Source organism: Heterocephalus glaber, unplaced genomic scaffold, assembly GCF_053883595.1.
Source record: "Heterocephalus glaber isolate CG9 unplaced genomic scaffold, H.glaber_assembly_v1.0 deba00000621, whole genome shotgun sequence".
NCBI classification, from domain to species: domain Eukaryota; kingdom Metazoa; phylum Chordata; class Mammalia; order Rodentia; family Bathyergidae; genus Heterocephalus; species Heterocephalus glaber.
In genome coordinates, this window is record NW_028258153.1 from 31,432,559 (window position 1) to 31,452,292 (window position 19,734).

The 19,734-nt window shown below is 51.6% G+C and overlaps 1 protein-coding gene across 8 annotated transcripts in view; it reads left to right on the top strand.

Annotated features, from left to right (window-relative positions):
• The window catches only part of Sema4d (semaphorin 4D), a 128,824-nt gene that overhangs the window by 70,104 nt on the left and 38,986 nt on the right, over positions 1-19,734 (top strand). For 6 of the 8 annotated variants that reach the window (XM_004851313.4, XM_087206331.1, XM_004851311.4 and 3 more), the window contains one exon: positions 11,980-12,044. The exons of the other annotated variants lie outside the window; for them this stretch is intronic. The gene's annotated coding sequence lies outside the window, so the exon portion shown is untranslated. The remainder of the gene's footprint in view (positions 1-11,979; positions 12,045-19,734) is intronic. 8 annotated transcript variants of the gene reach the window in all.

Consider the following 19,734-nt stretch of genomic DNA (forward strand, 5'->3'; position numbering starts at 1 on the left):
GATAAGGTGTGGATCCCAGTCTGGCTAAGGTAGATGGGGATATGGCAGGGATGTGCTGCAGGGGGATTCAGGCCATCTCTCCCTTTTCAAGAACAATGTTGAAAAATACCTGCAGTGAAATAATTAGAATATACAGGAAAGCCCAAGAAGAACTTTAAACAGTTCCTAAAATTCTAGTGCCTAGAACCAAGTGCCACTGGTGTTTTGGTGTCCCTCCTTGTGGAGGTCATCCTGCTGTGTGTGTGGTGGCATCTTGGCCAGCCCTGGTGCTCCCAGCTCTGAGACCCAGCCTTGCTCTCCTGGGCAGCCTGCAGGTCAGGAATCCTGGTGGAACTCCATCCCATCTGGGTCCTTCCCGGATCCTGATGCTCATGACTGTTTACATGAACAAGCCTACACTTAAGTGCGGATTTATCATCTCTTCTTTGCACTTAATAATAGACTGTGTTCATCTTTCTTTGCCAAGAACATCGCCTTGCCTGGTGTGTATAGCTTGCATTATGTGCTGTGCTGTTGTTTAACCCATTGCTGATGGGCACACAATGGATGAGCTGAGCAATTTGTTGTTGTTGTTGTTGCAATACTAAGGACTGAATCCAGGGCCTTCACACTGCTACATCCGCGTTTTTTAAACTTTGAGACAGGGTTTTACTAAGTTGCCAGTTTGCGCAAACTGGGTTTGAACTTTCAGTCTTTCTGCCTTTGCCTCCCAGAGTGTTGAGATTACTGGCTTGGGTCACCACACTTGGCTGGGTGATTGGTTTTTACTGTGAAGGCACCTTGGAGATAAATGTTCCTGAGCAGCCCTTTGAACTGGTGGGGTTGCATGCCTGAGCCCAGCAGGCTCCTTACACAGCTGAGACCCGTTTCTGCTCTCTCCCGGGAGCCATAATTTTGGGGGCCCTCTCTGCTTTGGAAAATGGCAGCCTGTTTGCCCTTGGCACTCTGGCAGCATCACAGCACCATGTGTCCCATTGAGAGCTGGGGACATTGAGCCTGCCTGACAGGTGGGGCCCATGACCCTCAGCGCAGGTGTGTGTGATGCAGCTGTGCAGAGGGACAAGCATGCTCTAGCGGCTCAATGGAGGAGAGATGCAGGCAGGCTGTGCTGGGCAAGCTGGGGCAAGTGCGTCTTGTTTCTGGCTGTAAGTTGGGAAACTACTGCTGAAAACTTCCTGTGGTTCTGAGATTCTGTGATGTATGTCCTGACCTGTGAGTAAGCCCCAGCCTGTTCTCCCCAGCCAGACCTGTTGCAGCCCCTCTCCCTGCAGAGCTGTGCAGTCACGGCAGAGCTGCCACTTTGCCTGAATTACTCATTGCTTTTCCTCCTCGCCTGAGCAGGTGTCTGCCGTGTCGAGGGGGAGGGTGCACCCTCTCCTTTCTCCTGTGAGTGAATTGAAGGCTTCCTGGCAAGGAGAGCCTGTGAAATGGCCATGGTGAGTGGCTCCTGGGGGTAGATGGGGTGAGAACAGGCCGCACTGCCAGCAGCCCTGTGGGAACTGAGCTGGGGAGCTGTGGTGGCTGTGGGTGGTCTAGGATGGACCAGCTGCCTGTGATCTGAGACTGAGACTGAGTGTGGAAGGGGCCCCACCCTGAGGGCTGAGTCCATCCTCTCTTCACAGCACTGGGCCTCGGGACCCAAGCAGAACCAGAGGGACACAGAGGGCAGAACCTGGGGTCAGCCCTGTGCTGGCTGCTGATAGGAGTGGAAAGGAAGAGGACAGAGCTTTGTGCTTTTCTGTATACATTCATCCCTAGGTATCTGCAGAGACCACTTCAGAAGCACACCCCCTCTCCAGGGCAGAGGCCAAAATCCCGGATGTTCAGTTGCCTTGCAGAACGTGGTGCATGTAACCTGCCTATATCCTCTTGTATACTTTCAACCATTTCTAGGTGACTTCTGATACCTCACACAGTGCAAATGCTGTGTAAATAGGTATTGTATTATTTAGGGAATAATGACCAAAAAGTCTACTTGTTTAGCACAAACAATTTTATTTTAGATATTTTCCATCTGCAGCTGGTTGAATCCCCAGGCATGGAACCCATGGATGCAGAGTCTAGCTGCATTTCTGTGCAGCCGGTCCATGGTGACTTCTCTGCTCTCCCAAGTGGCATTTCACCTGGAAGGGTTCCTGGCTCTTGGTGCCAGCGACCCTGTGGTGTGTGATCCCCATGCAGGGCAAAGCTGTCTTGTGGTGTAGACCACTGGGTGGTGTGCGCAGGGGTGGAGGGGCTGGGAGCCACCCACTCTGTGTGGTCTTGAGTAGTCTCTGTGTCTGTGCCTCAGTCTCTCCCTATCTGAAATGAAAAACAGCTTCTTCGGTGGTTCTGGGGGTCCAGTGAGTGAATCTGCATAGCTCTCAGGACTGTGCCTATTCATGACAGGTGTCTGCACCTCTCCAGGCTGCCCCCAGTACTGTGTCCCTCAAGCTCATGTGTCTTCTGCAGGGATAGTTCTTGGGTGACCACAATTGGCACTGAGTGTAGACCCTGGAAGAATCACATGGGCTTCAACAGGGTCCTAAATGTGTGGCCGTTGCAGTGGTTAGGAAGGCCTGCTCAGGAAGCTTCGGCATCAGGTCACACCAGCCCAGATGTCACCTAGATGGTGTCAGAAGGGCAGCAACACTGTCTTAGTAATGCTTGGCTGACAGTGGCCCCTGCCGGGTAAGGAAGGGTAGCCATGGAATCTGCGCCAGAGTCTTGGGTCAGCCCACAGGACCAGCCTGACCCCCCACGCCCACAAGTGACTACCCTCGATGTGCAGTGGCGTGAGGGGCGGGTGCTGAGAAGCTGGCTGGAGTGGAGAAGCCTTCCACCTAGTATGCTCCTTGGGATTATGGCATCAGAGCTGGTTGGCCAGGAAGGACGTGACCCCTCACCCATGGCACTGTGTGCTCCCAAGAGAGTCTGGGCACCTTGATTGAACCTCCTGTTGGTATTTAAAGGGAGTCCCACAAGAGGAGTGAGTTCTCTACCTTCCTGTCTCGGTGACACACCCCGTGATCTGAGCGTTAGGCCAGGTGCCAACCTGCAAGTTCTAGCATATCTCTAGCTGTGTGCTGGGCCCAGCAAGGCAGGAGGCCTGAACTGTGCCACCTCCCACAGATGGGAACTGCTCTGTATGAAGAGGAAACCACCCAGCTCCTACCAGGTAATAAGTCTTACGGCCGGAAGACAGGCCAGGGAGCGGCCATGGGTCTTCTACAGCCTTTACGCACACGTGTGCTTCACTAAAGAGGCATTTACTTGAAGTGATCAGGACCTGCCTGTTTGTGCTCAGAGTCGAGCCTCTTTCTCTTGTTTGTGCTGCCTCAGAGCCTGTGTTTGGGGTCCCTGCCCTCTCTTCTGCCCCCTGCATCTTTGCCCTGGGGCTCGGGGGTTCCAGGAGGTGGTGGTGAGATCCTGGGCTGGTCTGACTTCTGTGAGGTGGGCTTCTTTTTTTTTTAGTACCGGGGATCAAACTCAGGACCTTGTGCTTGTGAGGCAGGCGCCGGAACCACTGAGCTAAATCCTTGGCCCAAGGTAGGTTTCTTTAGCAGGGTGTCTCGCAGGTCCGTGCAGAGCTGCTGGGGCTTCAGAACTGGGGCTGAGCCCATTCAGGGCCAAGTCACTGTCCTGTGGCAGAGCCTTCTGTCCAGCTGTAGGGGGGGCTGTCTTATCTTGATATGAGAATGTTCTGGAATCTCTTTGGATTTTTCAGTTGATGTGGCTTCCTGGGAATTTTGAGGCTTGTTGCTGCTGGCTTGAGACAAGGAGGTAGCTCTTTCTGCCTTGTCTACTCCCCATTCCTAATCTGTCCTCAGCTGAGCCCAGCCTCCCACTTGGGCCCTGAAGGAGACAGAGCCATGGCTAGCTGGCCCTGCCAGAGTCTGGAAGGTGACTGTGCTGGCATCTGGTGACAGTGACTCATGAGCTATCCCCTCCTCCGGTGACCCACCATGCCTCACACATTCTGAGTCATCTGGAAGGTGACGCTGCCTGGGAGAGGGGACCTCTCACCACTGTAGAAGTGTTGGCTCTCTGTGAGGACGTCACTGCAGGGGATGGTTGGGCAGGGGCATGCAGGGACTTTGAGTTCAGCCCACCCAGGGGCAGGTGAGATAGACAAGAATCCCAGGGGCAGGTGACATAGACAAGAATCCTGGGTTGGTCAGGACCTGAAGGGTTCTGCTTGGTGGTGCCCTGAAACATCATGGGTCCTTTCCTGTTCGTAGGGTACAGAGCAGGTCTCTGGAATTGGGCATCCTGTGATTACAGCAGTGGGTAATTCCTGGCTGACTCTTTCCCGAGGGGAGGTCAGCAGCATACCCTCCCCAGGCCCATCCTGCTTTCCCCAGGACGTGGATGTGTGCTTTTCTGAGAGTGCTGCCTCCCCAAAATTACACCCCTCCTCAGTCCAACTGCAGCCCGCTTGTAGCTCAGTGACAGTGTGGTGACAGGCTAACCCCAGTACCCTGCCAGGTTGTGACTATCTTTCCAGTCTCTCCCCCGCCTCTTGTGACTCCTCAGGGAGCAAGTCTAGAAGGAAGACCAACTTTGGTGAATGGTGAGGGAGGATGAGATCATGAACTGTAGGAGGGTTGGTTATAATTCACAGGATTAAAGTGACTCAGCCTCTAACCTGATACTTGGCTTATGACATTTTGCTAGAGGGTCATTTGGGTCTTTGGAAACTGGCACTTGGTTGGAATTCTGACCATAGACAGGAAATTAAGGGCCTTAGGGGCAGAGAAGGAACCGGATACTGCCCAGCTGGGGAGAGGGTTGGGCCTCCCAGGTGGATGTAGCCCAGCAGTGGTGTTTACCCTTCCTCGAAGTTCAGCAGGACCTTGTCACATTGTCTTATTTTTAGCCCTTTTGTGACGCTGGCCTATGTACCCACAGTGACCATGCTGTGCTAGCTATTGAATGTGGTAGGTTTGGTTTGAATGTGCTTAAGAAGTATCAGAGCCAGGTGCAGAGGTGTGCACCTATGTTCCAGCTACCTAGGAGGCTGAGACAGGAAGATCACATAAGCCCAAGGGTTCAAGGCCAGCCTGGGCAGCATAGCAAGACCCCATCTCAAAACAAAACACAAAAATCAGAGTCTCAAATAGCAAGCTGTGTTCCCTGATACCAAGGAGAGTGTGTACACAAGCTGGTGGCAGTTGGGTTGCAAGTTGGCCTTAGAAGGGGATGTGGGAGGTCTGAGAGTCCCTGTCTTGTCCCCTGCCTGGAGGGAGGCAGACCTGGGGCCTCTATGGAGCATTTTCTGGAGCAGGTGAGTCCTCTGGTGGGTACGGCACATCCCAGGGAGGCAGAGCTTGGGTTGGCACAGGCTCTGCCTGGTCTTGGTTACCGCCAGTGGTCACGCCAGTCTGACTCTGTAATTTGGCTGTGCGTGTCTAGGGAATTGCTAAAGATGAAAGCAGAGAGGGTGACATTTTGCAGTATTGAGACTTCAGAAAGAAATCTCTGCTTGGCCCAGGCCTATCCCTTTTTACTGAACCTGCATCATGGGTGTGAAGAGAGGCCTTCTCTATGGGGTCTGGTGGTGGCAGGGCACAATGACGCCCACCTGAGGAAGATTCAGTCCCCTGGAAAATAGCACCGTTCATCTCTGCTGGTGGACATGTGGAGGGGACCAGGAGCTCCTCAGGGCACAAGCTGCTGCTCCAGGCAGCCCATGGTGCTGGACCAGGCCTGGGTTCCAAGGCCACTACCAGCACAGGGTGGAGAGGAGTGATTTCTGAAGTGCCCATCTCCACTGGATGTCCCTAGAGGAAGAAGGCTGGAGATGCTAGCTAGGGGTTGGTGGTCAGCTAAACACAGCAGGGGAGGAAATGCTCCCAGTTACATTGACCTAAAGGCCATACAGTGCGATAAAGGCTTTGTGGTCATGCAGGACCCAGGAAGGAGCCTCGGCTCTCGAGATGGCTCAGAGTCTAGACCATTGCTGCATTTTTGTGAGCACTTTTCCTCCTCACAGCTCACCCATAAAACCTGTCCCAGTGGGGCTCAGAGTGGATTCAGTGCAGTATACTGCGGGGTAAGGGAGTGGCACAGAGTTGGTTGTCAGCAGTGCTGCTCCTGGAGGCAGCCAGTAGGCCACACAGTAGAGATTTCAGGATGCCTGTCCCTGAGCTTTGGGCTATAGGTTTGTGGCTTTTAGTTGCTTGAGTCTTGAGAGAGGTTTGTTCACATGTCAAATATTAGGGTCAGTTCTGTGCATGCTCCAGGGAGTCATGATTCAGCTCAGCTGGGCAACAGTGCCGAGCCAACTCACAGCCTGAGGCTGCCAGAGTCCAGCAGGACGCCTGCCTAGCTCTCATGAAAGGCCACTGGTCACTCGCTCACCTTCCCTGAAGATGGATGTGAGTATCCTTCCTACTAACCTTTCTTCCTGTGAAGATCAGCCAGGTGGAGGCTGTTTCTCAGAGGGCAGGTATGGTAGACTGAGATTTCAGCAGGTGGCGTGGGTGGAGCGGGGGACATGCACAGTGGAGGGGAGGCAGGTGGTTGGTTGGAGCACAGGCTGGTTCTCAGCCCTGGCTGTCCATGGCGTGGGCAGCTCTGTGGTCTTGGAGACACTGGGAGATCTGGAAACTCTGTGGCTTTGATGTTGGGGCCTGGGTTGTATCTCAGCTGCAGAGGAAGAATGGAAACGTGTGCACCTGGCAAATTGTTGGGCAAGGCACCGTGACGTCACAGCAGGGAAGGGGAGGTAGGAGGGTTAGCATAGGCCAGTGATGGTGAATCTTTTAAAGATAAGTGCCCAAACTGCAACTCAGAACTACTTATTTATCGCAAAGTGCCAACACTACACTTAAACCTGAATACTGAGGTTTTAGTTTAGGAAAACTAACTCATACATTAACATCTTTTGTCTTAACAAAGTAAAACAAAACACCTGTGTCATAGGTTCTCCACCACTGGCCTAGGGCCTCCCGCAGAAAGGGACAGCTTGGGAATCAGGAGCAGTAGTTCAGTAGATGCTTGGCCGTGTGTGACCTGGGGGTGGGAGAGTCCACTGTGGCAGACCTCCCAGGGATAGGGGCAGGAAAGGGAGCAGTTGAGAGACCTTGCCAGGCTGACTGGGCTGTCATACACCAGGGGAAGAGAGGGCAGAGTCACCCCCAGATATCTGAGTTGGGGGTAAGGGTGATCTGAAGGAAGGGGTTGCTGAGTCGAGGGTTCTCGGAGCCTTCATGGGTTTAAACTGTCTCTGACCTGCAGAGCTGAGGGTGGTGGTCAAAGCTAACGTGGTGCATGGGTTTTAGAAAAACTCATCATGGATGTAAATTGCAGAGAAAAATCCAGCACAGAGATGGGCGTTAGCCTAAAAAACCCTCTGTGGTTGGGTGTGGCCCTGGGATCTGGTTGGCATTTATCCCACCCATGTCTAGGGTGGCAGGGAGGATGGCCATCATGTGGCGTTTTTCCTTCACAGACACATCCACTGCTGTGGTGCATGTGTGTGCTTCTCAAGTGTGTCTGTGCAGCACCATCCCTGCAGGTGGGACTGCACCTCTGCACCTCGTCCTCTCCTCGGGAAGGAGGTTGTTGGCCTGTTTCCAGTCCGACTTGGGGACACGGCAGCATATGGTCTGAGCCACTCGGGCAGGCTAGTTTTAGAGCTCACTCTGCAGCTGCCACACTAAGCTGCCTTAAAAAACCAGCACGTAATGAAGGTGTCTGGTCGGCTTGAAAGAAGCATAAAACGTGTTTGTGCTGGGAAATTAGTGCTCTATAGCCTATAATGTACATTTTTCAAAAATTATTTCAGCTTGACTAACTGGAAAAATTTAGAGGAAAGTTGACTGAAAGCATGGAAATTGTGTGCAGTGATTTCGCTATGAATGGAAGCAGCCTGTCCACATGATGAGTCTGAGCCCTAGCCTCTGTCCCCTGGGTGTAACAGCAGGATCTGCCGTGTGACTGTGTCACGGTGTGCTCTGCATGGTACTGGAACCTCAGTGAGTGTCACTTTGCATATTTTCTACAGAAAGGTTCTTGGTCAGGTTTTGCTGTTGGTTAAAGTCAGTCTTTAAAAATGAATTTGGTAGTGATCTGAATGTCCCATCTTGTTATCTTTAATATTGTCAGTCATCACAGGCTCTGAGGCACACCGTAACAGGTGGTGGGGTGCACAGGGAGGGTCCCTGGTGTAGACATGTGCAGGGACAAGACGCCCACCTGGGGGTCCCATCCCCTGCCTAGCACCAAAGGCCCACACTTGTCCTCTTCCGCGGACTCCACTTCTCCATCACTGGACACACTAACACGCCCTCCAGGAGTGACCATCAGGGAAGAGGCAGAAGCTCTTAGTACCACAGAGATGCATACCCAATCTGTCTGCTCTCCGTGAACACTTGCATTTGGGTGAAATCTACTTAATAAAGTCACTTCAGGAGATGGAAGTAATGGATCTTATTTTAGTTGTCATTATTATTTTTTTAAGATAGTCAGAAATATTTTTCTTCTCCAGTCTTTTCTAAGTTTTAAAAACATTCTGCAATTACTGTATCTTCTGATATTAGATTTAAGGTAAGAGTTCAGGTAGCTCTGAAGAATCCACATTGTGGAAAATGAAATACAGTACTTCCTCCTGCAGGCCAAACTCACTCTCTAGTCACCTCAGCCATGAAGTGCCCTTTGATTGAATTACACACACACAAATGGCCCTGCACCATGTGCCTTCACAATGGGGACATGCTAAACACACTGTTGGGAGCCATACTTTTCCTGGACAGTAGGTCTTGGCACCCTTTCATATCAATGGCAGTCTTACTGTTTTTAATGGTTGCGCTGTATTCCATCCTGTGGCTGTACCACAGTGTGTATGCAAAGACATTTATAGAGATCCAGATGCTTCAACACTTGCGATAGGATTACTGGATAAACCTGCTGTAAGTTGCAAATATTCTCCTTGAATAATGCATTTAGCTTAGCAGCTTGTATACATGCATTCTGGGATCATGAGGCTGACTCGGAGCTTTGGCTGTGGCCACTGCCCAGCATCTTGAGAGGGGGTCTTATCACATATCAGTAGCCTGGGAAAAGATCAAAATTCACAGTTATAAGTATTCACAGTTTTACTGAATGGTGTATCACTTTTGTGTAACATAAAGTGGAAAAAGCAGTAAGTCAAACCGTAGTGATCAGGACCATGTGTACATTTACAGACACCAAGGTGTCTTCAGGCTGTCTCCAGGGTGTCCTGTGGCTGTACCTTGTGCAGGACTCCTGGGGCAGGAGGTCTTGATGTGGCCTCTGGGCATATGAATGTGCTCCACCCTGCGTCTTGCTCTCTGAGGCCATCCTGTCTGGACTGCCTGGCACTGTAGTGTTGGGTTTTTGCTCGAGTGGTAATGGCACTCTTGGGCCCCATGGGGCCCCATGGCACTGTTGGGGCCGGTCTCGGTGCTGCCCAACTGCTTCTGGGTCAAGATGAGGCCTCAGCAGAGGGCATGGCAGCCCCTCCAGGGCCCCAGCTTTGCTGCCCTGCAGCAGTGTCTCTGAGCCTGTTCCCAGGAGCCTGTGGTGTGGACTCAGTCCACCCTTGTGGAGGAGGAGCTGGAGGAGCCTGGTGACACCCATCACTACAGGTGGGGGCCAGATGTACCACCAGATGACCCTGCTTCTTTATATGTTGGCAAGGCTTTTTAGTGAGGTGGCTATAGCTGCCTGCATTTCACAGGAGGTAAGAATCCTAGTTAATATTTGTTAGTTGTTTAGTAGGTGTTGGATTCTAGTTTAAGCTCTTTATATAGATTAATTTCAGTTCTCATAACAACCAAACAATGTAGGTAGTTTGTTCACTTTCTGAATGAAGAATCAGGCCCAGAGAGGCCCAGTAACTTCCCCAAGAACACCCAGCTTGGAGGAGCCAGATCTGGAGCCCTGGTGGTCATGCCCCAGGGCCCTGCATTGGCCCATCCCACCTACATCTTCTGCAGATGCCAAGGAACAGCTGGCTGCCTCTGCTAGGATCGTAAAGGCAGAGTGGAGACAAGAGGAACGCTGTGTGGCTGTTGTTAGCGGTCATGAATAGCCACGCTGCAGATCCCCACCTCACCCCACACTCCTTAGGGGTGCTTTGAGGGTCTCTTCTGAGTAGAGCCATTCCTTTATTTTGTGACCAGGCCTGGCATGCTCTTTTTGTGTGTTACAGGATTACAAGAGCCAGGAGTGCAGAGTTAAAACAGCGGTGGGTAATTAACACAGGGAGGATGTGTTTTGCATTCTTGGTTAGTGTGATAAGTAATTATAACTCATGGGGTTTTACATTAAGGAAGTAGAAGAAAGTGGTCTGCAAGAAGGGGAAGACAAGTCAGTGGCTGGGGGCCGGGGTGGGTCACCAAGGAGGTCGGAAGTGTTACTCATGAGCTGGGGACTGGAGGCTGTGGGTCAGAGGCTAAATGTGGACCTGACTGGAAGGTGGGAATGAGGAAGAGGATCAGGTCTGGCCTTGGAGGCTTTTGGGACTTAGACACACAGGACTTGCTTCCCCCCACTGTCATCTCTTCCCACCATGAGTTGGTGGTGGATATGGCACAAGTTGTCCAGCCATAGAATGTGCAGCGCTGGGTCTTCATTTATTAAAGTGATGGCAGTTTGTTTAATTTCTCGAAAGAAATTTTTCAGCTTCAGAATGCTTGGCATTTACTTTGTTTACCTAACACTCCTTTTTGTGAATCCCTTTTCCCATTGAAGTGTTTCTGGCACCATCTGCAGGTGGCTGCTGTCCCCTGTCCCTGCCCGAGTGACAGCAAAGCTTCATTTGAATGGGTCACTGTGGAGCTCTCTCAGATGCCCACCAGAGATAGGACTTGTCATCCAGCTGCCCAGTGGAGGCGCTGAGTACCTGCTGGCATTTCTGTGGGAATACCCATCCTGGGTATGTGGGGCCTTTCCCAGGAGGCTTCCCTTCTGTAGCTGCTCATGGGAAGACACTTGAGCTTATAAAACTGGTCAAAAGGAGCAGCTGCTGACATAGGGGACTTTGGGATGTGTCTCTGGCAGCCGTGGATCGGAACTGATGAATGGCGATCATTTCCACATACTGCCCGTTTGCTGACACCGAGTGGTGTAGGAAGGGGATGGGGGGGCTGCAGTGAGGGCCTGGGTGGGGTGGTCAGGGTGTCCCCTGCGCCTCCAGGAGAGCCTCTTTCTCAGCTGGCTTCTGGAAAAGAATGGTGGTTGTGTGTGCTAGGAGAACAGCAGCAGTCCTGCCTGTCACAGAATGCGTTGGGGCCGAGGTGACCAGACGTGGGCCAGTTGGGATCAGGGCCAAAGCATCACCTTGGCCAACTTCTCAGCTATCTCCAGTCCTAGATGAGGGCTCCAGGTTTGCCAGGCTGATTCTATTTGCTAAACCTTGATTCTAATGTTGGTGATATCGCTGGGCTCAGGGACCTGTCTGGAGGGGTATGTCCCACACACTGCAGGGTGACAGATACTCCAGAAACCTTGCCATTCCGTGGTGGACATCCTTCTGTTTGGCTTAAAAACTGTCACAGAAAACAAAGTGAGGCCTGGGAATGTAGCTCCGTGGCAGAATGCTCACCGACCACGTGAGAAGCTCTGCGTTCTAGCCCAAGCACTGCAGGTAAAAGGAAAGGAGAAAGAGCGTCCATTTGGTTCTTGTGTATATGTCCCAGTGTTTTCCTAGATTAATAGACGATTAGATGGTGCTTTTCGATACATGAACTCCGCTGCCTGTGATGGTGGGTCTTATTCACATGGCTTACTTTGCAGGGAAGTGGCTGTGGTCAAGGCTTTGCACCGGATGACGGGTGGGCCGCACTTCCCCTTTGCCAGCCACCTCACTTCTCTTTACACCAGCTACGCTGGTCCTGGGGAGGAAAGTTGTCTCCTAGGACCAGAGTTTTAAAAAGCGTCAAGGATATTTTCAGGGCTTTGCAGAAGTGATGCTGGGTGTATGAGGGTAGGAACGTGAGAACTTACCTGTTTGTTTCCCATTGTTTCCAGACTAGAGGTTTTTGAGGACTCCGGTCTTGAAGAGGGCAGAAGATCTCCAGCAGCACAAGATATAGGTAAATCATTTTGTTTTGTGATCTCTGTTCTCAGTTTGTCAAAGCTGCTGCCCTTCAGAAACCTCAGCTGGGCCTGGCAGATGGTAGCACGCTTGGTTCCTTCTTGCACGTTCCTTGGGGCAGAGGTTGAGACTTACGTTGTCCCATGGCGGGCAGTGGTATCAGCCCTGGGGGCTCCTGGGGGCCTTTCCTCTTTCGTTCTCCTGAATTGTTTTCCTGACTCCCGGCCTCTTTGTAGCTCTTTCTCAGCCTCCCCCCTCCCGGGAGGGGGACCATGGCTGCCTGGTTACTCTGGGCACAATGGCTCCTAGTGAGGCAGCAGAAACCTTTCTTTTCTCCTTTGAGGGGTGAAAAGAGGTAGTTGGTGAGATACCGTGTAGAAAGAAGGTTCTGATGTCACTCAGCATGGGATGTGGGCCATTTCATGTTTAATCTTAGCTATCCCAAGCAGTGTAGAGTTTTAGAGCAAAGGGAAGTAACAGCATAATGGATAAAAACAAAAGGAAAAGTCCATCTTGGCTCTCCTCTCCCATAGTTCTCAGGGCAGTGGTGCAGGATTGTGTGCTGGCTCTCAGAAGTGCACATACCGGCCGACACCGCAGAAGTCTGGCTGTGCGTGTGACGGAGTATGGCTGTGCTGGGCGATTCTGATCAGTGTGGCCTTGCTTTAGGGCCACCTCACACATTTGATACACAGTGGCTGGCTGTATACCTTTTTAAAAAATAAATTACCTGGTATGTTGAGTGGGGGCTATTTTTCTTACCAGTTTGTGAGAGCACTTTATTTACAAGGTGTTTAAGGGTTGGCACTTGAGTTACAAGTGTCATTTTCCTCATATTTCTCTCCCCACTTAAATCATTTGTCTTTGATTTTTGCTGCTTCATTTTAAGGAAACGTTTTGGAATCTTTGATTGGAAGCAGCGCAGTGCTGTACACTCTGCACTGTGTCAAGTAGTTAGAGTTCCCGTTTACGAGCCAGAGGGGAGTGGCTCTTCCCCTTAGTTCTGTGTTGTATGAAATATATTCAGAACAAAAGCAGCACTTCTCATTTCTCATAAATGAGGTCAAGGAAATGTCAAGGAATCACCTAAACCAAAGGACACCTTAACATGTGGAAGAGTGACACCAGTGTGCTTTACTGTAGCGGAATTGAGACATCAGTTTGTTTTGTTTTGTTTTGTTTTCTGCTTTTGCAGTACAGTTAGTCCCTGACTTAATGATGATTCCGTTCTGGGAGAACATTTGTTAAGTTGGATTCATGCCTAAGTTGGAGAAAGTGAATCTTATATAGTATACCTGTAAAAGTTCGCAATTTGAATGTTCCTAAGTTGGGGACTTACCACACTGGGGATTGAACCCAAGGTCTTCACACTGAGCTACATCTTCAGCCTCTGTTTTCACTTTTTATTTAGAGATGGAGGTCTTCCTCAGTCACTGAGTTGCCCACATTGGCCTCAAATATGGGATTCTCCTGCCTCATCCTCCCAGAGTGCTTGGATGTGAGCTACCACACCCAGCTGAGACATCGATTTTTAATGATCAAATGGACTTTTGTTTTACAAAAGCAATATGAAAATGTAATTAATTATTTAAAATACAAATATTAAAAAGGGTGTTTCCATGCCATCCTCCTCTCCCTCCCCACAGATAACCTGGCAGCAGTTAGGCATGTGTCCAAGCTCACACATGTATCTGGCATCTTTGTGTCCACATGTGTGTGTACACGGACGCTCTGTGTCCTAGTGTTCCATGTCTGGTGTCCTTGTATGTGTGTGTATCCATGCATATCTGTGTCCTGTGTGCGTGCGCACACACACACACGCACACACACACACCTATGTCTGGTGTCTGTGTAGACTGGAACACAGCATTGGCCACAGCGCCCTGGGGCTCTGTGCCTGCTTCACATGTCCCTGCACACTGTCGCAGCCCCTGACAGCTACACATCTTCGCGGTGTGCCTGCTGACTTGCCCCTAGTGAGCAGCCACCCCTAGGTGTGGACCTTGCTGTCATGGCACTGTCTGCAGGCGTGTACTGAGTAGGGCCAGGTGGTATATGTAACAGTGGAGGCCTTCCACATAGCCTTGGGACCAGCACTCCACACTCTGCTGGTGCTGGCCAGTAGCAGTTTTTCAAATTTCAGTGTGGTATCTTATTTAAATAAAATTTCTTTAGTGCAATCAAATCTTGGAGTTATAAGATGGGAAAATTAACGGCGCAGATAGATTCCAAGTAAGGCTAAACTTCAGTATAGTGTCTGCATGATCTTGCCTTCCCTGTAAGTCAAACACTGTGAACTAGAAGCACTGGTGACTAAAGCACCATGTCATTGACATTTCATTGATACACACTTACACACACACACACACACACACACACACACGCACGCATGCACGCACTCTGTCCCCTGGCGTTCTGGAAATTCTCTCTTGGGTGTATTGCATCTGCTGAGCTCCCTGTGGCTCTAGCAGCCTGGGCTGGTTATGGTCTTACTCATCTCAGGTTGCAGTTACATCAACTGGGCAACTTATAAACAACAGAAACTTCAGTCTCTTTGTTCTGCTGGCTGGAAGTCTAAGGTCAAGGCACTGGCAGAGTCACTATGTGGCAAGGGCCTACTTTCTCATTGGTCGATGGGCCTTTCTTTCTGTCTGGGTGCCCACATGGTAGCATGGGTGAGGCAGCCCTTCGGAGCCTCTGGAATGGGAACACTAACCCATTCGTGACCTAATCACCTCCTAGAACTTTTACACTGGAGGTTAGGATTCAATATATGAATTTAGGGGTGGCACAGACATTCACAGCAGCCACCACTGAGAGAGAACTCTAGGACCCCTCTAGGGACTTAGGGCTGACATAGCGCCTGGCCAGCCACTGCCCGGAGCAGACCCACACTGTCCCTGGGAGTCAGGGCCATGCTGTTGGGTGGTGATGGGAAAGCAGGAGGCCCAGGGAAGGTGGTTATTTCATTTCTGCAAGTACTGTCTCGTCTGGGCCCAAGGATGCATCTATGTGCCATTCACATGTCCACGTAGCATGCAGAAAGACGGTGTGGTAAGCCTCTGGCCCAAAACAGAGTGCTGTCTCACTCATGTATGTCTGTTTGCATCTCTGCATGCGGCCCCTGTTGTGGGGGTCCCCTGCTCCTGTCCCCCATCCTCTGTTCCTGCCACATGCTCAGCTTCTGTCCTTCATAGCACGTCCCCTGTTGTCACAGCTGTTTGATGGTTGTGCATGCATCAAGTCCACTACCCTGTCTCCCACCTTGGTTCCCTCCCATCACAGCACTCTTGAGTCCCCAGGTGCCAGTGTGGACAGGAATGAAAGCAGGTTTGAGACATCCTGCTGTGGCTTGCTTACCTCTGGTGCATCCTGGCACAGTCCTGATGATGACCTGCTCATGGGTCCAGCCCAGTGCAGCTGTAGGCCTGAGTGTATCCTGCAGGGTCCGAGTGCCGCTCTCCAGGGATCTGCTCTATGTCCTGGGAACCCTGGAATTGCAATAGGCAGCTGTTGGGTTGTGACCTGGGGAGCTTCTAAATCTGCTCTTGATTCCTGAAGGAACAGGCTCTTTTTATGGAGTGTGCAGGGAGTTGACAGTGGCACCACAAGGGGATAGGGGAGGGAGTGGAGGACCTCACTCAGATTGGGTGCCAGGCCCCAGCACTGCAGACTGTGCTTGAGGAGGGCCATGGCGGTCTCTTCCCTTGCACCCGGCAGCCTGCTCTCAGGTCAGGAGGAGGCATGGTAAGCACATCCACCACTGTCCTGGCATGGGCCCACAGTTCCATGGTGGTTCACCACCCTGTCTGGATGGCCCCATGGGACAGGAGACATACAGGCTGACCAGCTCCTCCAAGCAGGGTCCAGGCAGGTGATGACTGCCCTCCTCAGGTCAGCCTGTCCGTAGCCCACCAGCATGCCCTGTCCCGGAGTCCCTAGGATGCTGGAGAGGGCACTTCCATGTCAGCAGGAGCACTGACCCTTCTGAGTGCGAGTGACCAGTGTCCCCTCAGTGATCTACCCCAGCTGCGAGCTGCCAGTGAGGAGCCACATCTAAGATTCAACATTAGATCAGAATTTATCTGCTCCAGTAGAGCAACGCATGCACATGCATACACATATGAATGCACGCACACATGCACACACACCTAAACAGAGGGACACATGCATGCAGGAACCGAGAGGTGCATGTACCCTTACATGCATGCACACACACAGATACATACTTGTACCTACAAAGGTGTATAAATATAGGTGTCCACATTCACAAAGATGCACACACATGCATACGCAATGCACACATGGACATGTACAAGTACACACTCAGGTGCACACAAATGTGTATACACACAGGTCTGCACATGCATCTACACACAGATCCGTGCAGGTACAAATGTGCACGTGCACATCTGTGTGACCTGGTCCCCACCTTGGTACTCCTTTGACTTTCAGGGCCCTTGAAATGCAGAGCTGCTGTCTGACAGGCCCTAGGAGGCAGGAGGGAGGGACTCAGAGCACTCCTCAAAATAGCACAATTGCATGTGCCCATGGGAGTGACATTCATAACCCCATCTCTGATGGACTCCTCTGTCAGGTCCTTCTCCTGAATGCAAAGGGCGACAATTCTCCACTGTCATTGCAAAATGTGCATTCATTAGCCTCACTTCCCAGTGGGATACCCTCTCTTCTGAGAAATGCTTGAGAAAGCAGAAAAAAGAATGGGAATTTTCCAAGGTGATTTAACTTAAATATTATGAGTGAGGTAACATTTCATTGGTGGCCTCTGAGCTGCTGTTCCTGAAAGGCACAGTGTTGGTGGATCTGTATGGGTAGGGTGCGTGCTCTGGTTCAAGTCGTTTTAAATTACACCAAACGATGAGTGCTTGTTGAAGAACAAAACATTGAATGCTTTCATGTCATAAAGTCTGTGCCTCGTGCCCCTAGCCTGTGTGGCTTGGGCCTGTCTCAACCTTTGGCTCCTGGGCTCGTATGTTCAAGAGGTCCATCAGAAAGAGTGCAGGGTCTGGGCAAGGGCCTTGGGAGTCTGGGATCTGCAGCTCAGGCCTGGGTGAGAGCTCACCACGCAGTGTGAGGTCTGCCCAGCAGAGAGAGGCCTTGCAGCTTCACGCCCAGGTGGTGCACACCCAGGGCTCCTGAGGGCAGTCTAGGCCTGCCCAGGGGAAGGGCAGCATAAAGAAACGAGTCTCATTTCCCTGTAATCAGTGTGACTATTCCCAGTGAACACCAGCAGTTCTTGGCCATGCTTATCATTTCGAGCCCCTCTGGAGCTGTTGGCTCCTTCTGAGGAGGTGCAGAGACACACAGGGTATATTCTCTCACACACATTCGTGTGGGAACAGTGCGGCGGGAGTCGGGAGGCTCGGTTGTAATTGCTGGTACAAGATTCATGTGGGATCTGTTCTGTGAAACTGCTCTCGAAGTCTCCCCTGCGTTCTCGCTAGCTCTGGCCCTTGTATTGTAACTGAGATTTTTGAGAGTCCCTGGTTTGGCCCTGCCTCAGAAAGGAGTGAATCCTGGAGGTGTCAAGTCCTTATGCCACCTGCTGTGGAGTGGAAAAAGGAGATGAACGGTGCGGCTGGGGCCGGTGGGGCAGAGGCTCACTGCAGGAGGTAGCCGACCCCAGCGCTCCCAGGCAGAGACTGGCCCTCAAGAGGGAACAGCATGTGCAAACCTGAGGGACTTGAGGAGGGGCAGGGTGAACCCTGGAGGAGTGAACTCACAGGGTAACAAAGCTGGGTCCCTCAGGCTCCACCAGCTGCAGCTCTGTGGTCTGAAGAGTTGGTCAGCATCAGCAGTGTGCAACATCTGTGGGCAAACACAGTCGATATTAAAGCTCCAGCTCTGCGGGCTTATTAAAGTTAAATAAGTTAATTTAAAAATAAAGGTGAAATACTCAGCCTCCTTACTTCCTCATAATCTCTTCACTGTGCTGTTGTGTGTCTTCTTGTGCGTGTCCGGTGCCCCTCCTGATATCACGTGGAAAGTGGTGGCAATGTTCACCCCATGGCACACCCCGCCACCCATGGAGAGCCACCTGTCCCACTTGCTGAGCACTGTGCACCTATATTCTTTCTAGCTTCCAAAGTTTGTCCACATCCCCTGGGCTGTCACCTTCTCCTTCCATTCTGGTCCTTGCAGTGTGTGCCACTTAAGTGTCATTTCACTGGATTTAAGGAAAGAACCAAGGTGCTTCTCTGTGTTCTGAGCTTCGATGTCCAGAGAGAGGAACCTCTCATCTCCTACTGTGGGTTCCAAGTCCAACCGCAACACATCCCAGGCCCCCAAAAGTAGACTGCAGTGGGGGCATTTCAGCAGGAGTTGAACACTTCCCTCCAGTAAGATCTGGGCTCTCTCTGGTGTCTGGTATGATATGGACCATGCTTACCCAAGGGGCTCACATCACTGCTCCCAGGCCAGGGGCCAGGCCCCAGCCCTTTGCCCTTGGTCCTTGTCTGGTCCACAGGACCCTCAAGGTGTTTATTATTGTTGTCTTCTGCAGTGCCAGGGCTCGAACCCAGGGCTGTGCATGTGGCAGGCAACCACTTTGCCTCTGAATCATACCTTGGCCCCATTATTGCTTGTTACAGTCTGGTTTTTAGAGCTATTTGGAGAGGAAGGTGCAGGGATTCCCACATAAGCCCTGACACCCACAGCCTCCTCCACGCAGAGCCAGCCATTCGTTTGTTACAGGTGATGACCCTGATGATACCTCCTCAAACGTAGAGTCCGTGGTATAGCCGAGGGTTCACACTTGATGTCATGCCGTTTGCAGTTTGAACAAGTCTCTGATGATGTGTGTCTGCCACTGCGGAGTTTCTTTGCCCTAAACGTTATGTGCTCCACCTGTAGAGACACTGAGCTCCATGTATTCAGGTGTGGTGGGACAGAAGGATAGAGGGGGTATTAAAGGAAACTGGTAGAGGGAGGTCGTCTTTGGGCTTCTTAATTGTCATTAACAATGTGGCTTTTATTCTGGCTCAGATCCCTGGGTGCTGGGGCATCTGGGCCGCATCAGCACAGCTCCTCTGGAAGATGGGTGCCTGTTTCTGTGGGGAGCAGTGCTGGCCATAGCTTTGCTCACCCTCAGTACCACGTGCTCTGTAGCTGCTTTTTGGCCCCAGTGGGCACCATGGGATAGAGCCAAAAAGTTAGAAATGATGCCCACTGAAGTCTGATACCCCAGCCCCAGAGGAAACAAGGATGGAGTGTCCTGACCTCAGGGAGCTAGTGATCACCCTGCGATGGAGACCAGGCAGCACTGGGACAGGGTGGAGGAAGCGCAGGGGCTGGAGGGGCCCACATCGGACAGTCTGGTCGCTCCCCCCGCCACCTGCCGTCTCCTCTCTGAGTCCCTCCTTTGTGAGGCTGTGTGCTGTGAGGAGCCCAGCATGGGAAGATGCACAGAGTGGATCCTGCCTCGTAGTGGCATTGAGGGCCTGGCTGGGGCAGATAAGGACAGGAGCTGCCCCGTGGCATCAGAGTGTGCTGGGGACATGAGATTTGTGAGTCCCCACCCCAGCTGGCTAGTTTCACCAACGGCATAAGCTGGTACTTTTAATGAGGTATAGTTTCTTTTTGGATGAATCGGAGTCCATTGCTGCCGTTTCCCAGGTGTGTACATGTCTTTTGGTGAGGTAAGAAGAGCACACAGGTGGTGTCCGGGG